General features: G+C 29.1%; 1 protein-coding gene across 3 annotated transcripts in view; it reads left to right on the top strand.

Moving 5' to 3' along the window:
* Positions 1–23,427, top strand: part of LOC128983242 (acid sphingomyelinase-like phosphodiesterase 3b) — a 69,477-nt gene that overhangs the window by 15,303 nt on the left and 30,747 nt on the right. Inside the window, exon 2 of one of the 3 annotated variants that reach the window (XM_054402474.1) lies at positions 14,934–14,989. The exons of 1 other annotated variant lie outside the window; for it this stretch is intronic. The gene's annotated coding sequence lies outside the window, so the exon portion shown is untranslated. Of the gene's footprint in view, positions 1–14,933; positions 14,994–23,427 lie in introns of those variants that run through there. One more of the 3 variants, XM_054402476.1, reaches the window with a different exon arrangement.

The raw sequence follows: 23,427 nt of genomic DNA on the forward strand, positions 1-23,427 counted from the left end.
AATAAGTTTCAGGCGGGACAGTGCTATAGTTATTGAGGAGTAGTTGTAATAAAGTGCGTATTTTAGCGTTACCAAGAGAATGACAGATAGACAGACAGACAGACAGACAGACAGACAGACAGAAATTGAGATAAGGTTTGATTCGGTTTCTCTGACCTATGAAATGTAAAAATAACCAAAAAGTTCATTATTCTAAGCAATGTACAGACAAAACTCTAATTTTATTTATATAGATATCGAAAATATTACTAAACAAAATGTAACATTGTTATTTCCAACAAAATCATTTAAATTTTACTGTTTGATCTGTTCACAAATGATTTATAAATGTTAGTTTGAATAAACGTTCAGTTAAATTCAGGAAACATTTAGCATTTTTAATATAAATGAATGTAATAACCAACCAAACAATCATATACTTCTTAAAGAATTTTATTATAAACTCATAAAACCTTTCGGTAGTGTACTCGTTGATGTGTTCAATATCATTTGGCATGATGAAAATCTAATTTAGATTAAAAGTAGACTAGAAGTTTTCAAACTTAGGTTGCAACATTGATTTGGTATAATTTGACGTGAAGGTGAAATTCTTAAACAAAATCCAATATCTTCATGGTAAGAATCTTATTTAGGTATAATTGTTCGGTTAATAACACAGAAAATGACCTAACTTTTATAATTAATCACTTTATCACAGGACAAATGAAAAATTGTTACCACAAAAAATCTATTAATAACCAAACAATTATGTTACACTTTACCAACAGAATGATAATTACTTGTTAGCCTACATTTACAATATATATATTACGTATAATTAATTATATTTACCTCTCTGAAAATCTGCTCAAAAATAACAGTAGCACTGTAGCAATTGACAGTCTTACCAACTAATTGGCTTTCTTTTAATTTAATTCGCTGTGAAGTACTTCAGTTGTTTGAATATTTTCAAGTGGTTAAGCCCTTTTCACACCTCAGCGACTGGAAGCATTTCAATTCTTTTTCTGCCAGAAACTCTTTTATTATTTTATCTAATTCCTTATTTGTGTACTAGCTAGTCTAAGAGGTGTACGTTTGGGTAACATCAAACCTAATTTTATAATTGCTTTTCACGATAGGTATCGTGAATTAAATATACACTAAGCACCAATAAACCCATATGTATGAAAATAATTTTTAAATGATGAAATCCTTCTGTAAAAAAATATATTTAAAACGATTATAATATAATTATAATAGTAATTATTATTATTAGAAACATTGTAATTTTATAATACTACGTTGATTCAAAATTAAGTAAACACATAGTCAAATGCTCTATATTAACCAAAACTATTACAAAATACAATAATACTCAACTTCAGTCTGCAGACCTAAAGTTATACATTAGCATATTTAAAAACTTATTTGTGTGTCAATCAAATATAACCAGCACATAAAGTCTTTACTTAACAGCTTAAACTAGTTAGCATGAGACGTAAAAATATTCAGTTTATTATTCAGCTAAATAAAAACCACCAAATAGATAAATAGTCTAGCAACTCACTTTTGAGCTGACTCAGAAGAAGATGTTTAAATAAGTAAAGGTCTTACAAAAACTATATAACTCTTCACAAACTTAACTATGAATAGTAAATAATCTACTACAACCTTTTGAACCAAAATCAATGTGATCTTGTTTTTATTCTTGTTTCCTACATCAACTATACCTATTTGACTGATGTTTTTGCTTGAAGGTTTGCAAAATATTTATTTGGTTTGGATAATTATAATATTTTTTTCATTTAAATAACTGAAAACTATAGTATTGCATGTAAAGAAATGGTCCTAGATCTAAATATTTGTTTTCTTTATTAGGGAACAGCCCAACTTAAATGTGTTTTAGAATACTATGGTAAAACAAAATAATGTTATTTGTAATCCTTTGTCCTAATCCCGGAAATGGAAATCAAGCGGAAAAGGATTTACTTGATTGGTCACTCATTTGCTAATGTTTATTTAATCTATGTTTTAGTTCTTCTCTAAAACCCTGGATTAAATAATCGTAGAACTGATTGACAATATTCTAGGTAGCTTTAATTACTTTTAATAATAGAACAGTTCCTTGGATTTAATGGTTATTTAAAATAAATATATTATAAGTTTTATTTAAAATCATAGAAATATATTTTTAGTAACTAAGTTTTTGAGAAAAATGCTGTCTCAATGACTATAGCCACTTGTAACTTTAATTAAACATATAAATATTAGGCTAGTAACGGTATGTTACAGAAAGTGTCTATTATGAGTTTAAAATATTATCAAATAATGCGTGATATCTAATATTGTTAGCTAGTAATGGGTTGTAATTAATAAAGCACTATATTATTTCATGTACTCAATCAGTAAGAACTACCTCAATACATTCCCTTTAAAAGACCATAAAATAAAATACAATAGGAAAACATAAAAACGAAATAATTATAAGCGTGACCAATGGACGTTTCACTTCCCTGGCTCACCACCATGTACAACGATATAATATTTCTTATTTGTGATGAATTTAATCTTTTTTAAAACATTAACATAACTTAACGGGTTTCAATTTTTCTAGAAAACTTTTTGAAGGATTGCCGGAGACGTTTTCCATTACGATAAGTAAAAAGAAACAGGTTTTCACCAGGTTTTGGGCTCTGAAATCTGTTCCCGTCTTCAGGCGAGGAATTACCTAAATTATAACAAGATTAGTAAGAAAACCCATAAACCCACTCCAACCAAAAACCCCATAAAACAACATCACCAAAACTGATCCTTAAACAAAGTCTGGAACAAAGTACTTTGAAGACCTTAAACACCGTAAAACATATTAAAAGTTTTATTTAGGACAATCTCGTAAGTCATTAAATTGATTTAACAGTTTGTTTTTCAGACCATTACCGATATAAATTTATTTGCGATCACAGCAAATGAGCATAAATTTCACACTCTGCCAATTCCTTGCAATGTTCAATTTCTGTTGTAAGAAGCTTAAATGCTGTCTTGGGACGAGGTAAGGAGCTCAGACCGAGTGAGTTGAGTTCTCAATTATTCAGTAGGAAACTTGAGGACGCTTCACAATATAGCAACAAAGACACATTATTCTGTATAATTTGGAATGGAATCTAAAGGAATACACACTATCAAGATAGTTTTTATTTATGGCTACGTTTTGCATGGTGTAAACCACCATTTAATTTATATATTAAATAACATTTAAAGATTATTTTAACGAATATTATTGACATTTAGGTTTATAAATTAGTGTGACGGTTACATTTTGCTTGGTATTAAAATTATCAACATTAGAAAATTATGTTCAACATATTTTAAACATTATTTAATGTAAATTGTGATATTAAGTATATTTTATGACGAATTGTAATTATTATACCGACATCATTTTATAATAAACAACAATACACTTTGCGTGTGTGTGGTGGACGCCAACGAAAATCCATATATAAACCTCAAAGTACCCATGATTTTTTGAGAAAACTACAAGTCACACCCCCATAAACCATAAACTTAAAATGTTCGTCATGACAAGAAACCTACAGAAAACTATCCATTATTTCATAAAATGCCCTTTAAGGTTGAAATTCCTTTTTAAAGGCAACTTTCCATAAACCTAATGTTAAAAATACCTTAGCTGTACTTATTTGTATGTTATTCTTTCAATTATATCCTTATTAAATCAGGTGTGAATATCTGTCCGTCTTACTGTATTCTGTTTTTTTTTTCAGCTTAACTTAACAAATCCATAGTTTTGTTAATACTTATGAGGTCAAACGGGTTGAAGCCCGTAGGTAACAGCTAGTAAATAATAATATTGAATTATTATAGTTGCATATTTAATTAATATTAACTCTTTTTTTACCCGAGATAAATTGAAAATTGTTTATTGATTTTTTTAAAGTGGTTTAAAATACTTTAGTATCGAATAAAAATTTATATTTTTTAGTGATTTGCTTTTAACCAAATTTTTATAATGTGACTTTTTGAAAGTATGGTATAAAATCACTTGGTTTAAATTTGACTAGCCTTAGTACAATTTCAAGAATAGGGATTTTCAAAGAAGCAAATAGTTAGATAATTCTTTTAAATCCAAGAAAAATTAGTAAGCATAATAATAACAATGGCACAAAAGCGTTGACAAATAAACATATTTTACCACACCAACTGATCATTAATAGAACCAGGATTGCGGTGCGTGCATGTGTTTATTTGGTCTGCAGTGAATCGCCTCATTAATGTACGTTGATTGTTTTGAATCTGTTAACAAGTAATTTGTGTACAATGTTATAGGGAATCAAAGATGAAAGATAAATCTGAATATGAGGAAGTCACGATAATATAGCTAGAACAAACATCTAAGTATATTGCAAAGTAGCAAAATACTCTAAATTTATACACACCAATATCCAGTTTAAGACAATGATTTCTGGTAAATCGATAAGAAAATTTAGAAACGTTAAATTTATATTAGCCCAAGCTAAGAGTACAATGGCGTCCCTCCAAAGAAAGTTTAGTCTCGTTACTTGTTTTGTTCTCTTTCATTAAATATTCAGCAACCTACGTCTTGACCGCTGAGTCTACGCTCCGTTGTAATGTCTGTTTCTCAACTCATAAACTAAAATTAAGTTAACAAAATAAAATAATAAGTTATAGCTGTTAAAAGTAATTGATAGCTTATGCTCTTTTAAGTTAAGGAATTATAATACTTTATATGAACCAATTGGGTTTATGACCATATCTTAAGTACCTAAATTGACAAAGGTATTTAACTTCTAAACATGTCCTAAATGAACAGATTGTTTTTGAGTTGTCTGATAGAAATTATGTAAGTAATTTTATCTTTTATTATGCCAAACAGCTCATTAATTAAGACGTAATTTTCAAATAAATATTATTACTTTTGATTATGACATACGTGAGTATATTTGTGAATTCACAAAAAACAAATACTTAACAAATGTTTAACTATCATAAAAAATCATAGAACATAGACTGATTGATTGTCTAATCACATTATCTTAATAACCCTAAAAACGTTACACCATAAGTCTGTAAAACAAAAAAGAAACAAAAAAACTAATTCTCCTAATTAGAATTTGGAACGATTATGAAGTATAGCTTACCTTAGAATCATAAATAAAGTAAAAATATTATAACCTTTGCATAAACTTTTTACCCTACATATTAAAAGAAAACTAACAGTTCAATATACAAAATAGAGTTACAAAGACAAATCTACAAGTCGGCTACATTTAGTCTGCTGCAGTGCTTTGTTTGCTGACGGAGATAATTATTTTTCTTTTGTTTCAAGCTGAAGGACTGCTTACGTACATTTTGTTTGTATACAATTAAAAAGTCTTGGAATATACTTTGCGTCAGTTTTTTCTTCCCTAATATTAGAAATAAAAATAAACTATTGATGATATCCATGACATATGTATTTTTTAAATTGGGATTCACCCTTAAACCCAGCATGTAAGGGAGAAACAACTATGACGGTGAAAACGGAAATTTCCAGATATTGTATCTAATTTGTTTTAGCATACGAAGGCAGTAGAGTTGTGATAAATGTCTTTTACAAAGTAAGATAAATATCCTCCATTTGAAAACTTCTATAATGCATTGTACGCATTGTACGTATCCTTACATTGATGTATTGCTCAAGAGTATACATTATAAACTTCTTTAGTGGGAAATATTTATTAAATAAAATTATAATTTAGTGATAATTTTATGACAACTCTCTGTTTTGCATTTAAATTTTTAAGCAAGTAGGCAACGTTCATAGGAAGAAAGAAAAATACAAAAATAACATCATTTTATATTTTTTGACACTATGCTTTGGCTAAGGACTTAACACAATTAACATCTAAAACTGGAAATCAATCACTGAAAACAACTGTGACAGCCTGATGTGAAAATCTTTATCACTACCTCAAAGATATCACATATATAATTTTACGAGCTTCATCAATATGGTTTGACAATCTATATCAGTTCATGTTATAAAACTATATAATGATTAACACCAATATATTTGGCCCATTTCACGAACTTTCTTTCGATTTGCAATAACGACTTAATCTCACTGTACCCATCGCTCTCAAGCTATTTTCCTTTGTATTTAACATTCCTGCGGTAGTAGGGTAAAACCCTGAAGCTACTTTCCTAGTTTAAGGCTTCAAATAAAAGCAACGAGTTAAATTATAAGTATGGACCTAAGTCTATGTTTGTTTGGTTTTCTTTTCGCGTATTTAACTACCATTCAACTTTTACTGTACTATTGAGTGCATTAAGTAGCAAATGAATGGGCAACAACTTCGTATAAATTAAGTTTAATGAAATTTAGCATCTTCAAGTTTTTAGATGACGAATTTTCTTTGAGGCCTCCTTTTTTAGTTGGTTGTCAGTTGATTTGTAGTAGGTAAACACTCTATAATGAAAATAAAACTTAAAAAATAGATCGATCCTCATGCTAAAAGTATTATTTTGATTCCAATAATTATTTTAAGATTGTCTCAGAAAATATTATCACTCTATGTTTAGACGCTGAGTACGACGGATGGACAGAAATATGTGTCCTTTGTATGGTAAATTCTACAGTTATTGTCACATTAACCGTAAGCTTTGGAAAAATCTACCGCAGCTACTTTGTAATACCTTTTTTAATTTCTGAGTTTCTTTACATGAGGGAGGATGTACTGGGAATTAAGGGTTGTATTAACAAAATATATAGTATTAGTTATATTTATGAAAACATATTTATACATTCTGTTTGAGCAGAAAACAATAAATAGGTCTTTAAATCATTGTAATATTCTTAAGAAAATGTAAATATTCAATTAAAATCTGGTTATCTTAAAAAAAAAAAAAACATTCTGTGCAAGTTAGCATGGCCTCTGGAGTAACACACTCCAGTGCTGAAGTACAAAGAACTCATATGGGCATTACAGAAACTAACTCCCCTCTTCCACCAATTTTTGTGTTTAGGTATCCTTTGAAAAAAGTGCCAATAACTATAGTATTGCCCACAACTCTAGCTATTACCCTATGTGTGTCGAGTGTACACGTTTGGTCTGGTGCGTTTGTTTTATCTGTTTCAATAAATAATATGGTACTCTTGATAAAAACCAATCATTTCCAGTTTAATCATTTCTCGGTTCTTCTTGCGAGTTGTAACAATGCCATATATCACTGCAAACAGTCGGGAAAAGTTAAGAAGTTATGGGAGATTTTGGGGGAAACTCAAAAATTTCAAACACAAAGACCCATCGAGTGACCCCTCATTTTGAAGGCCCTCGTAAAAGAAAACCAACAACGCAAGCTAGAGGTCACTATATCAATGCAGTAAAACAGGGGGTCTCCGCACTTTTTACTAACCCTGTATATGAAATAGATGTATGAAATCCAGTTTAATTGATTTGATGGCACCTTAAGAAATTCACCCTGTAAATTTACTATTTCAAAATGTAGAAGCTGCTTAAAGAATGTCACTCTTGACGTGAAATTCCAACAAGCTTACTATTAGATAAGATTTACGAACAAGTGAGGCAATTTGGAGGCGTTCTCGTTCGTTACGCCTACTTTATTTATCTACAAAACGCTGATTAAGCTGTCTCTTTCTTCTTTACTGCAGGGTATATTTTGTATGTGCCATTTTAACATAAGTTAATATTGGTTGTTTTTAATGTTTCTTATTAAGTTTTAAGAGCTACGGATTAGTAAGTATTTGGTTGTAAAAAATGGACTAAGGGAGCTAAACACATGTTTTGATAACCTTTAGCACTGCACATAAGAAAAGCATAAATTTCTGTACTAATTTTTTCCTTAAAACTGGCATTAAATCCTTATTTGGCCTCATTGACTAGACTGACGTAGATTTTAAGTTTTAAAAGATTATTACAAGTATTTAGAATTGCTGTTTGTATTTAATGTTATTAACAACTTTTTTTTATTTTCTTCGTTCAAACAAAATTCTCAAATAAATGGTGAGCACAAAAGAGTGTTTAAAATTACAGAAATAAATATATACAATGCTGTGTAGTTGACTTGTCGGCTAGTAGGTAGTAGGTTACTATTTTTCGTATTATTTTTCAATGAAAATTGTGATTTTAAACTTTATTGTATGTTTGTGTTTAAAACACTTGATGCGTCAACTAGGTGGATAATGGTCTGCAAAATCACATTTGGGTTGAGGTTTTAGACGAGCTTTTCACAAAACTAACAATATTAAAGTGATATTGGTTCAATAATGTGGCATTATAATATGGGTTAGTTTTGGTTCTTTATTAATGAATCGTGAAGGTCGTATTGGCTAACGATTTATTTAGCACTGGTACCGGTAATGGTAATCAAATAAACAATCCAAGGCTCGTGCCTAGCGTCGTTAATATTGTTAAGTTTATCCCAATTAAATCGTGCTGTAAATGTCAAACATGTTAATGATGTTACAAATATTGCTTGGTACGCATTGCTTGGTAGTCTACAGGTTCTAAATAAAAGTCATTGGTACAGTTTGGTTACTTTTGATACAATTAATTTTATAAATTTATAATGGAGTTATAGGCCTCTTAACACTTATTTATTCCATGATTAGTTAAATGTAAATACCATTAAATATAGGAATAAATAGAAGATTGGTCCAATGTAACAGAATTAAAGTAAAAAATAGAAAGAAGTACCGGCAACTTGATTAAATCGTACATAATTATAATAAGCATTGTGTAGGGATTGCAATCCTTAAAAGAATCAATTTTTGGTCTATTCAGTGGTTTTAGTGGAATTTGGAACCAAATATTTTAACATTTTAAATTTCCTGTTATAATTTAGCATGCGGCCACTAGCACAACCAGCCGGATACATAACTCGCATTGTTATACGTAATTTTCCTATAAATTCTAGGGATGGAACATGACACAAACATCACTACTGTTACTATGGATACTGCTGTTGTTGATAAACGAACCATTCATTACTGGAATGCAATAAATTCTTGATTTGCGTGGAATGCCAGTCAGATTACAATAGCAGAACGTTTGTCCCACTAAAATAGGTCACTGCAAATAATATATGGATGTATTTTTCATATTGGTAAAAAAGTATGTCGACATTTATTTAGTATATACATAGTCAAAATATAATTTTTACAATTATATAAAAAACTATAATATTTCTTAAGACCTTAGAAATCTTTTTGATACTGACAATTTCATGAAACCCCATTGTCTAGGGATTTATTAGGTAATCACTGAATTTAAATAATCCAGAATTATAGCGATTAAAGCTGGTATAATTGTTATTTATCAATAATTGTCGTTTTAAATTTTCACATAAGCTATGAACGCCTTCACAAAAGTTAGTCTATGGTTATGTAATCAACGTCAAGTGTAAATGACGATATCATGTCCGGCTATGATGGTCAAATTACTCAATGTCAAACTATAAAGGTTCGTTTTAATTGATAAAATTGATTAACGAGTACAGACCTTGTTGTAATCAAATATTTATAATGTATTGTCACGCAATAACAATTACGTTACACGATAATGCTTTTTAACACCCTTATGAACCATTATGACCAAAGTGAAACATTTATCACTATACAGGGTGTCCTGCAACCATATGAAGAAACTTAGTCACTTTTTTCAGCATGTTAATAGATACAAAATAATTTATGTAAAAAAATAAAATTTTTAAAATTCCACATTTTCAAACGCAATAAAAAGAATAAAACTATTTATAAATATATTGAGAGGATAAATACTTGTAAGATTTAACGTTCATTTCAGATTCATCGTGGGGCACATGCTAATTTACAATTAACTTCACCTATTGAACTGTTATGATCTATTGCGTTTTAAATCTTACAACTATTTATTCTCTCAACATATTAATGAATTATTTTATACTTTTTAATGCGTTTAAAAACGTTGCATTTTTAAAAAGTATTTTTATTTAAAATGATTTTCTAATTTTCAGTCTTTAATGTGGAAATATGTTAAATCTATTTTATATGTCCTGTTAATACATAACTGAAACATTATCATATGTAATCAGTTGCTTTATCTTTACTTTAAAATGCTTGTTTTATATTTTAGAATATCTCGGGAGCAGAACCTGTACCTCTTAACCTCTGCTCTTCTTACTGTCAAATTTAAGTATTTAAAGCTGACTTAAATTAATTGATATATTTACATTATTTAAAAATGTAAACCTGGAAAATTCGGAAGCCCATGGGGCGTAGCCCAAGGGAAATATGAAAATTAAATTACACAATATTGCATTGTCATCCATTTGTGAGCTATTTTTTAAGTTCCAAGTCCCTAGCTCATCAGGAACTTGGATTAAAATTTATATCAAAATTTGTAAGAAAGCGAGATAATAAAAACAAGCCCATGGGGCGTAGCCTGAGAGAAGTATAAACATTAAATGATATAATATTGCATTGTCATCCATTTGTGAGCTATGTTTCAAGTTTCAAGTCTCTAGCACATCGGGTTATATTAGTATAACTCTGAAGTTAGTATAAAATTGATTGCAAAATTTGTATCGGATAAGAAAGTGAGCTAATAAAAACGTTTTAAAATGTAACATAACATGATTCCGTTATCAGTATATCTGTATGTATGTGATTTTTACAAAAAACATGCATAGCTCCTAAACTGCTTGAGCTACATCGTTGAATTTTGTAAAAATGTTTTAAAAACTATAAATAAATGATTACTTAAATAACATAAAAATAAAAATATGTAATTAATGACGAACCTTGTTAACCAAATGAGCAATAAATAAAATAGATCAAATAAAATGACAGGTCATTATCGAAGAAGACGTCTTTGATAAGTGAAGCGTAATGAACACACTTTCCGTTTACCCTGATATTAAACATGATTGAGAGTTCTGGTTACTCTATCTTTAAATAAAATATTATATTTTAAAACATTACTACCGTTACATAAGACAATGATAAAATATGTACGTACATTGCCTTGTTGTAATACATAATGCCACACAACTTACATATTTTCATCCATTTTTTAATTTTAGTTATGAATTTAGTTATGAAAACATAGAATTTATTTTTACAAAACTAAAGGTGGATGGTCATAAAGGTTAAACATTTAATATTAAATCAAATGTAAAACCTTATAGCTTTTGGTTTGTTGATTTGAAACCTGTACATGGTTGAAGAGAGTTTAATTCCATTTTTTATTTTTGAAATATGTTTATATAATGAAATTTATTATGAAATAAGATTTGATATTGGCGTTTCGTTAGGGGTTTGAATTAAATCACACATATTTTTTTATAATATAACGTAAACAAAATAGTTATTAAAAACAATAATTGTTTGTTAAATATTGTTAAACGCATAACAAGCCTCCGCAGAAAGTAAGCTACCTCTGGGTTTCAAAGGAAATTTCTCGCCGGAATTCCTAGATGGTGGTTTAATTAACACTAATTATTTATATCAATAGGATCATATTCTTGGCATTTAAAATGCTAAAGCTACTGATCGTGACTAAAAGGGATAACAGGCCGATATTAAATGTAAACTAAGTTATCTGTACAACTTAGTACTGTACGTATAGGATTATGCGGCTATTATGTCTGTCTTTTCATAAATAAAACATGTTTTCTATTAAAAAAACTTCATTTCCATAAAAAACGGGGTTTCCTATTAAAAAGTGTAAATAAAAACAATTTAAGTTATTTTCATGGTTATATTTGTCCAAAAATTGTATTTGGTTTGGATTTTAATGGACAAAATATTTTTCAATGTTTACCTAAAACTCTTATCTCCGGAAATTCGGATTGTGTTACCTATTTGAAGTATAAAATACACAAAACTAGAATGCTTATTTTTATAATTTACGACGATTTCTTTTTTTTCAAAGACGATTTCTCACCACTAAAAGTTGAGACAATTAGGAAATTAAGTAGACACTTTTTCTGTTTGCATCTTGAGTTGTACGGGTAAGGCAAGGCAAATTAAGGTAAGGTAAATTATGGTAGTTTATAAAAATAGCCCCCCCCCCCGAAAATCAGTTAACCTTTTAGACTCCCTTTAGTATCAATGGCTTACCGGGTATAACAGTGGTTAGAGTGCTGCCTTAAATATTAAAATGATCAATTGAACCGTAGGAGGATAACCTCTTGACCCAGTCATCATTTGTGCAAAAGTAGGCTTGAAGTGGGATATCAATAATAAATGTAAAATCAAAATATCGAGTTTTGAAGACAAAGCTAGAGTTTCAGCCGATAGATTACAATTAGCGTTAAAAAAATCCCTCCCGCACACCATAAAAAAAAACAAAATATTTTTGTATGAAAACCTTTAATATAAATACATGGTAAGAATGTGCTCGACATAAATAATCAATATTATAGATACATACTGTCAAATTATCCACCAATATAAAAGTGTTCCTCAAAATAATATTATTAGAAATTGTACTATCAACATTTTGCACAACACAAAATTAGAAGGATATTAAGTTTCTTTGTAAAATTTAAAACAGCCAAAGAGTTTTATGATGTAAATTTGTTATTTTCATCGAAATGTACTCAATGTCATTCTAGGAATTTGCACAAAACTAACACCAATGCACTATAGCTACCACGATTGTTTGTCGATTAACCATAAATTTCGTTGATGTAATAAATTCTGTAATTACGTAGGATACGTGTCAGATTACAGTGGCAGAATATGTGTTCGATCAATATCACTTGCATTATGCCGACTGTACATTAAAAAAACAATATAAATACATAGTCATGACTCAGATTAACTGGGCTATGAATACTCTAGTTGTTCAACCTCAAGATCAGATTTTATCATAAATAAATTAGATTATGTTATTCAAATTAGTTTATCTTATTGATACAGAGCACTTGAACTGAATTTAATATTTGAACTTTTCAAGAAAGGCTACTTTTAATCTGAATATATCAGTAGAAAATCTCAAGATGTTTTGGGTAGCTGAGTGGTTAAAGTGCTCACCTTCAAATCAGAAATTTGGAGGTTCAATATAAAGTGAGGTTGTTACAGTGACCAAATGTCGTTATTCATCGGGCTATCAGTGGTGCCTTGATTGTCGGAAAGTACAATGCTGACCAAGAAGTCATTTAGCCTTGATTGCATCGCTATCTAGCAGAAAGGTCAAAGCTAGGTAGCCTGGTAAAAAGACCAGGAATTGGACTGATTCCTTAAAAACAACGTGAAAAATGACGATGGTGTATATCGCAAGAAACATTACAATATGTATATCTCAATAAGGTAGGAATCTAGAAAGACATATTCCAATATCGATATAAGTTTACCGAAGTAGTTAGTTCTTCGACGATCTAGAGAATCAAGCCTAAACGAGAGTTCAGACCTAATTGTACTTATTGAAGTACAATATGTAAGGCAATTTCAATGGACTGAGCAGCACCAAAAAGTAGACATTCGACGTACAGAAATTCATAATGTAAAATCTATAATAAATGCATAATGAGTGTCTGTTTAACAGGATATGTTTATACACAAAACACTCAATAGACGGGAGAAACTAATGAGAAACATGGAGCTTTGATGTTTAGATCGATTGCTTCTCTAACCTGTTTAAACCCCAATTAATATAGAAATCGTTCTGAATAAAAATATGGTTGATGCAATTCTTTGGATAATAAAATATTTTATTATATATTCTGAACTTATTTATCCATCTCACCAAGTATCTCGGTCCATGACTTGGACTCCAGCACTCTTAAACATGGTTGATCTGTTTTATAAAAAGTGTAGGCATGCCGTTACTAATAGTTTAAAATTATGGAAAAACTAAAACCCAATACCAATTATAACCTTTCAGTGCAATATAACTGCTATTCAGTGCAATATAACCCTGATGAGTCAAAGGAAATTTATGTTCTAAATCTATCTAAGCTAATATGAATTCACCCATTATTATATACGTTGTGCAGGTTCTATAATCACCCCAATCAGTATCTCTACTCCAATCAGTATCGGTTCATATTCTGACGGTTTCGTAAATAAATTTCTGATTTTGTTACAAAATAGTAAAATAAAATGGTGCTATTTTCTCAGACTATATTTTTACATAATTTTCAAAACAAATTTAATATAATTAAGACATTTTTAAGACTGATTATCCTTTAGAAAGCTAATGGGTTGTTGGACTTTCCTGGTAATCTATAAGTAGGTTGAATGAATAATTAAATCTTTCAGACATTATTTCTGGATCTATGTAAAAAAAAACTACAGTTTATCCAAATGATACGTTATAACAAAAACATCTTGGAGGAAAGCCATGCTAAATAAAGGGTCCCATTTTTTATTTATGTATTACACTATCAAAATGTTCCTTTCCAAGTTTGAGGTTTAATACTCTATGTAAATTACCATCACAGATTACTATGGCGTGTCGACTAATCATACCCAGGCCAGGCGAGTTGGGTCATTATCCAGTTGTATGGCCAATCTTCATTGCTTCAATCTGTAAACACATGGTAAAGATTTTAAAAAAACCATCTCAGCTCCTAAAACAATGATAGTTTGAAAAAATAATTTCATTTTTTTTACCAAGTGAACCAAAAGAAGTTATACATTTGAATAAGAATGTATTAAAATTACCGGTTATTTGTACAAAATATAACTAACTTTTAAAAGATGTACATTTTATAACGTAAGTATGTCTTTGCAGAATTTTAACAGTATAATTTACTAGACAGTTGCACACTAAGTATTATTGCTTGGTATTTAATGTATTGCTTATGAAGTTTCTTACATTACAATAGCAGTACGTTTTATGATTTTTTTCTTTATAAACATTTGAGAAAGAAATATGTGTTTTAGAGAAAGAAGTATAGGCTTAACGATTTGTTTTGTGTGATTTCAGATACTTGAAGAGTTTGCCAATTTGAGATAGTTTCCTCTTATTTACTTCCCTTACCGGTGAGTAAGTACCTTTAATTTGTTAAACGACAAAATATATTTTTTTTATTCATTTCCGCTCCTGAGCTTTTATACTCATTGTGATGAATAGGTTTACATACCTTATAATCCGAAAAAAAAACAGCTTATTTATGAAACAGTGTTGTTTACATGTTTCAGCTTGTATCTACCATTGCCTAAGAAATTCAGTTAGATGAATAAATCCTTTTCATTTTTTAGTCATAAATTTACACACATACACGGACTGGACGAAGAAATTTACGAAAGCGAATAAAAAATACCCCCGCCAAAGCAAACCTGCAAACTAAGTGAATTTCCATCTAACTGGCTGGAATTATACTTAATTATTCCCTTAAAATTGTCAGATTTATTTCCTTTTTAATGATAATGCCATTAATTTTAATTAGTAATTTGGTTCGCTGCTACAGGAAATAAAATGGGGGGGGGGGTTTAATTGATATATTGATAGCTTAGTATGAATTTAAAAAAATTTCATTAAAATATGTCCATAGACAAGCTGAAATATTACGATTTTTAGTCGTAAAATGGGCTGAAATAAGGCAAAAGCTAGTCAGGTTTGCCCCATTTTACAACAGAAAATCGTAATATTTCAGCTATTTCTTATTCGATGTTTTTGAACTTGGTATTTTTTTGATAGGGAATTAAAAAATCTAAATTAAAAGCTCTCTAGAGTATTTTATTCGTTTCCATAAATGTCTTCGTCCCGTGCTTGCACTGTAGTGTATGTATGTGTAGGTTTGTAAGTAAACAATGACAAGGATTTCTTCATCCAGCTGCAATATTTTGTCAATGGCGGCTACAAGCTGAAACATGTAAAAAACAATGTGTGATGATTCAGCTATTTGTCGGATTATAAGGTATGTAAACCTATTCATTACATTGTATTTATTTCTTTTAAACTGTTTTACTTAGGTTAGGAAACATGCAAACAATTTTCAGTGTCTACAACGGATAACAAGCTTTCTAACGAGTTCGTGGGGCTTTAACCATTTATAAGAGGCACTAATAAAAGGCTGAAAATAAACCGATAATTGATCATGGCTATGTTCTATAGGTTCTGAAGGTAAAACAGTAAACAAAGTAGAATCATTTCAAAGTATTAAAGTCGTTCTTTTCTTTTTTACATAGATGTAATCAGGAGCTCGCACAAGTTTTTTGGAAGGATAAAATAATGTGCACGGTTAAATACATTTAACCGTGCCTCACACAGCTGTAGATATTTTACAAAATGTCAAATATTTTGTACACAATAAAGTTCATGCATTTCTATTATTATCAATCCATTTACACTTTGCCTAAAAGTTTTAGAAAATGTATAGAATTTGTGGTAATTTCATAGAATATATGTTTCTGGTACTTTGCCAATGACGTACGCTCATTTTTATGACGATAAGGTAAAAACATATTGGTATGGTGTTAAACTTTTAACTCTTACAAAAACAGAACAGTGTTCTATATCGTATTGTTGCTATTGAACCCCAACCCAAAAGTTAACAACCTGTTGTATTCTTTAGAGACACCCCGAGTACGCTAACGTTACCACGAGATTTAATTTATTGCCACTATTGGATTCTGTTTTGTTACAATCAAGTTTTATTTCGTTCAGTCATTTATTAGCTTAAATGTTTAAGGAGTTTCCAAAAATTTTCCAATGTGTGGATATTTTGTTTTTATTTTTATTTTAGAGTAGATACCTAAAAAGAAATATTATATTTTAATTTTAACAGTCAAGTTTAATAAGAAAAATACAAAAAAAAAACAAAATACTCTATTACAACGAAGTGGGTTATTTGTCGAATAGCTAGTTAATAAGAGGAAATACTTGTACACTCAAAATGAAATCAATAAAATGTAGAAATAATTTATAAATTTTCTATCTACTCTTTTGCTTAGGACATTGTAATTAGACTTGTCTTTAATAATCAAATGTTAAATAGTCACTAATTTGTCAAAAGTGGTTGAGTTTTCTAAATATGGGGTATTGGTCTTAGTGGATATAAAAAGTTTTTGCTTTTCTTCTCTACACTTATATTCAACATAAACTACACGAGCTTCCCATAAAATAAAAATAATAAAATAATACCATGCATTAAAATATTAAATGTTTGTAAAAATTCTGTATAACTACATTATATTGAATATTTCGTATTTGTTTTACAAAAAAAAAAAAAAAAAAAAAAAAAAAACTATTACTTAAACATTATTCATAACACAACTTTAAGAATACTACTTTAATACACCCAAACCTAGGAGGTGAGCATTGAATATACAACCAGGATAATGCTAAGCAACACGACCTATCTGGTGTGCTTAGTCTGCACGCTACTGTTTGTGGTGGTAATTTACATAGAGGATAAAACGAAGCTTATGTAAGAAAAAAATGTTGATACTTACTGAGCTCTGACACAATATTTTAACCAGTTACTTGAAAGTTTCATTCTTTAAAATAAACACAATCGAGTGTTATCAATCCTAGATGTTAAGGACATTTTTTTTACATCACCACCAATCCATCATTACCATTTGGTGTTATTGGAAACATATTCTTGTATTCTTGCGTTAAATAATAGTCAAAACATTTTTCGATTTAGTATGAACCAAAAAACTTTATTCCTGTTTGGTTTGATACTTGGATTTTGACTTTGACCGTATCAGTGTGTGTATGACTATTCTTCTAAATAACCTAATGAAAAGTATTTATACTCTGTAATCAGTTTTAGATAACAAATAAAAAGTAAATTTTAATTTTAAACGATATTTAAACCCGATGTCCGTTAAAACATAAAAAGGTAATACGAAAACCAACCCTGCTTTGCTTTCCATATTTTTAGTTTCTTGCAAAGGTTTCTTTAAAAAATCATTTATCCATAATTTTTTTATCTCTAATTCATTCAACAAATATACAGTATTTTATTAAACTAAGTATATATGTTGAATGCTGACTTAATGCTTATCAATACATTTCACAGGATAGGAATAATGCAATATTTTCATGAGTAGAACTAACTGTACTACTCAATGGGTAAAAGGTAGAGATATAAAGTCAATGGTAAAAGTAATGTATCTATTGTAATTGTAGTTATTGTAGTTAAAACTCTGTATACCTCTTCAAAATACCACATTTTACACACAAACTGCAAAACTGATATCTAATAAGCCGAAAACTTAACCGAGTTTTATAGATTAACCATCTGGTTAAAAGATATTTTAGGATAGTAGGCAGAAGCTAAAGCCTGACCTTTTATTCTATTTACCTAGAGACATGGCGTCTTTGATAACGATCTGACATTTGATTGGACATATTTTCCGAAATACGCATATACACTACTACGAACAGGGACGCATATAAAGATAGTTTTTTTATAATGATCTTTATTTTAATTTAATAATTAGTGAAAATATTTTTACAATTTTCTGTAGCTACAAGATACTTGTTAAATAGTAAATTGGTTTCATACTTTCAAACGTGCATATTTCTTACTAAGCACGTACATAAGAACGACTCATGTTTATCAAAATACCTAATAGAACCTATTACTTTAGTCAGTCTAACCATTTATTATTCGCAAGTAAACCCCATCAAATAATAAAGCATAATCACTTATAATTTACGTTGAGAAATGGTAGAATATCTACTAAAATCTTACATAAAATTTAGGAGATCATAACTTTTATCTGGTTGGATTTTGACATATCCATCTTCGTTTAAATATGGTGATTTCTTTTTAGATGAAGTACTTTTTTCTGTGCGCGTAGTATAAGCTATAAAAAACTTATTGAGAATTTTCGTGTTTGTCAAACAATGTTTATAGGATGAAGTATAACGCAAGATGCTGGCGTTATCTCAAATGGCCGTCATAAAGTTAAGGCCTTGCCAGGGATAAGACTGGTGGATTATTACTTGGGAACATTTACAGCTCGATGGATTTATACATTAATACAACAACTCACATTGCAAACAATATGTTACAGTATGGAATGTAATAATTGTAGTAACTTTAATTGTAAAACTAAATGTATTAATTTGCCATATAATTGTGCCATAACTGATTTGTTGTATTATATATGACTAGTGGGAAGCTAGAAAAACTATCTAACGCTTGATATGGTGGGGAAAGCACAGGTTTTCAGCTCTGGAAACGCAAGTTCAAATCTAATTAATCACCAACTTTTTATCTTTTTTATATTGACATCACCAATTGGTTAATTTCCATCTAAAGCTGTAACTCTTAGGTATCCCTTTTCCTTTGGAAGGCATATTTTGTTACATTCGATTCTTTAATCTGTAATAAATTCACACATCGTTGTGAGAAAGATTTATCTAAAATCCATATTTATTAATGTATTGTTAAAATATTGTATACAATGAAAAGCAGTGTTTTAAAATTAGATTTTATGTAATTCAAAAGTATAAATAACACTAAACTTCTAAAAAACACATACTCTGCAAATCTGCTGCATATTCCTCTTGTCAATAATAATTTTTGTCTTAAAGTGAAATTGCCAATTTTCAAGATTGAGAAATGTAAATGTATAATACAACTTTTATTTATCCTGGTGTTGGAAGGTATCTAGAAAACGGAAACTCATCGCAGTTGCATAGGTAAAGCAATAATACCCATAGATCTATGAAGGTTAATAAAAACCCCCTTTGTTATGTACTGAAAAGAAAAAGCAATTCAATAATTCATATGACACATAACAATTGAGATAAAAACTTAAAACTAACTGAGAAGTAAATTTTGCCTAAGGAACAGTTAATTTGAACTATGGTAATGAGTTACGCAAACTCGTAATAAATTACCAAAAAATTTTACGTAATATATACTCCATTGGATTCCAGTTACTGCTGAGCCCTCAGGTACTCAGGTACCCTCAGGTTACTAAAGAGAAAAACTCCTGAATTAAGTATTGTTTGCAGATACTTATTTAGCATAAGACTGGAAGTTTAGTTATAAAGTTTAACACATTTTTGTAATGTGTTTTCTTTAGAACTTTCATTTCACATGTTGTTCTAACATTAACCCAGAATGTGTGAAGTTCTGATGTAGAGTAGTTAAGAACAAGCATTACACTTATAAATGCAAAAGTTTCGAAAACTCTTCGAATGAGGGAACTTGTGTGTGATAAAACCACAGTGTTTGGATAAATATAATTTTTAAATACCACCCTGAATATCGTTTTACAAGTGTAATAAAATAATACAATATTCATAAACTGAATCATAGAACTATATGTGTAGATAGCTAAAATATATAAACATTTTCAACACAAAAACAAAATCGAAAAGGTGTGCCAACATTTTCCATCACAACGGTAAAAAACAATACACAACGTTTCGGGATCTGATATCTGATCCCGTGCACAGGTAAGTAAACACTTAACTAACACATTACAACTAACAATACACAAACGCTCAACCCAAGTTGGAATACACTACAGAGAGTAGCAGTAAATAATATGCACTGTAAATTTCGACTACTACTCTCTGTAGTGTATTTTAACTTGGGTTGGGCGTTTGTGTACTGTTAGTTATAATGTGTTAGTTAATTTATGTTCACCTGAGGACGGGATCAGATTCCAGATCCCGAAACGTTGTGTATTGTTTTTTATCATCGTGATGGAAAATGTCCGAAATAAACCTTTAAACAACGTCAACTCACCATCACCAACAGACAACAGTAAAATTCAAACCAAATCGAAAAGAGCAATATTTAAAAACTCTACCTATCTAAACATTGAGATAAATATATTGATAACCCTTGTGAAAAAAAAAAAACATTCATAGCGTATCATTTACTTTGCAAATATTTTTTTAGGTTTTATATTTTGGCTAATGGAATCAAATATATTACAATATAATAGTGTGTTCAGATAGTAAAAGAAGATTTATTTGAGTAAAGCCTTTACCTATTATTACATATAACATTTGGTGTAGGTGAAAAATAGCTACCCTTCATATCAACTTCCCATCCTTTTTCGTATCAAAAATAAATAAATAGGACATTCATTGGCTGGGTTTAATTCGCTTATGAGGTCAACAATTATAGCATATATAATGTTTTGATTGCCAACACATTTTGTTTTAAATTTATTTTTGTTGTCTAAATTAGGGAATGAAACAAAATGTTATGAAAACAGTTGATCGTACTAAAGTATTGATCCTATTGATAACAAATGTTGCTCTAATTATTTCATATAACATTTCTACCTTTATTTATTTAAATTTTTAAAATTGTATCGAAAATGATTAATACATTGAAAATTGTATCGTAAATTAATATTTTGATAATTTTTTCGCAGTTCAGATGTGTTAGGCTTAGGTTAAATTGAAAAAAGTTGATATGTGAAAATTTTTTATGGTTTAAAGTAGGTTATTGAATTTTTTTTAAATCTCATTATATATTTTTTGTATGATTTTTATTTTGTGATTTGGCCTTGCTTTATATATGAATTAATGAATAAGTTCTATGAATCCGGTCTAAAGGGTTTACAAAAATAGGTTTTCAAAATAGCAAATCTATTGTCTAACTGAAGTTTCAACAAATATATTTGTGTTAGTGGGATATAGGAGGCGACATCAGAAGTTTTCAATGTCTTAAGTATAAACTTGTAATTGCAACAAGGCTGGAGAACTGAAAGACTAAACTTCTTGTTCACGCACTAACAAAACCAAAACTTAATCAAAATATATTACTTTTGCAGTACAGAAACGAATGAAAAATACTTTGAATAGAGATGTTAAATTATCATGCTACGTGATATAGATTCATATAAACGAATATTTTTCTTTTTAGTGATTTTCGCTATATAATGGTGATTATTTAAGTTCGTGAAGTATTTCATAAACAACGAATATCAAACAACTGTGAAATTATTGTTTGATAAACTAGCTGTCAACAAAAAAGCATGTTTTTATTATATCGCATCCTTATAATAATATAATATAATATTTTTATATATTATAATATATTATAATATTTTATATATTATAATATATTTTATATATTATAATATTTTTATTATATTACATCCTTGCTCTACTTATTCTAAAGCTGCACGACGTTCTAAAAAATTATATTACTATCGATATTGTGTTTAACAATACTCTATCATGCTCAAATCTCCTAATATATTTTCCAATAACACATAAATATCAGTATTTGGTAGAGTATATAGCAATATTTAAAAACACTTATTACCTAAGAAACAATGAATTAACCTTATGAGTAAAATGTAATGATTAGCATATCATACGTTACATTAGACAAATGTAACAATTCATAACAATTATAACAGCATATCAACGCGACCTTGTGACTTTCATAGTGGTTTCGATAGTCAATTAATATATTTACACATACAAATTCGACTTTATTTATAGGTTGCTTTAAGGTAATTTTCTAAAAAGCTGTATTGTAAACCGTATCACGATAAAAACCTTTGCATGTTTTTGAAATAGATAAAATTTTACATAACCACAATACATTAAAAAAATATAGCTCTAAGTATAAATATGTTATAATAAAAACCATCCAATGAGTTTCCTGCAAACAAAGTAACACAGGTTTTACTATTCTGGTTAAATTGAAGTTTTACAGACAGTTAAAATTTAATTCAACACCTGTGTTTCCTCATTTAAACTTGAAGAACCAACCAGTCTGCATTAGACTGCGGATTTTCCAGTTTGGTTAGTTAACCACTTGTAAAACATATAATTGTAATACCTAACACTGAATTTATGTGCTTCATTCTACTCTACGGTACAATCGCATACTCCATTATAATATGTTATAATATGTATTCGTCATATTTATAATTGTGTATGCAGGTTAAGTGTAATAAAAGGGTCATTTGGCCCTAACTTTGCCTGTTTAAATAAATAATTTTTAATTCATTTTTCATTTAATTTCATTTCATGTTGTAAAACTCTTTTTTGAAAAGTATAAATTCAAGTTCCTTGAACAAATTCAGGAAAATTCTCCTTTGCGATACATCTAACACTTTGGTAATAATGTTAATGAAACAATTCATTTTCGTTAAACGTCCATACCATGTATTAATTAAAGGCCCCATTTTCCAAGAAAATCCTTAGTTATCCTTTCTTTTTGTGTTACACAATTACAACAATGAATAATATGCACAATTTTTAGACAATGTCATTGTGCTAAAAATGATAGAATACACAAAAATATACACTATTTAAAAGAAATATATTTAAAATATACTATTATGTTTTTATAATTATTTGAAGAAAATGTATTGATGAAATTAAGCTAGGTCTGATACATTTTACACACTATTTCGTGTATGCTTTACACATTGCTAGGAAGCATACTGCACACGTAATAATCTTATTCCATAAATGTATTGACTGCATCTCTACGGTGAAGATGTAAAATGTTTTTAGAACTAAG

Source organism: Macrosteles quadrilineatus, unplaced genomic scaffold, assembly GCF_028750875.1.
Source record: "Macrosteles quadrilineatus isolate MER2022 unplaced genomic scaffold, UCM_ALF_1.0 Scaffold_1__1_contigs__length_201487025, whole genome shotgun sequence".
Classification (NCBI taxonomy): domain Eukaryota; kingdom Metazoa; phylum Arthropoda; class Insecta; order Hemiptera; family Cicadellidae; genus Macrosteles; species Macrosteles quadrilineatus.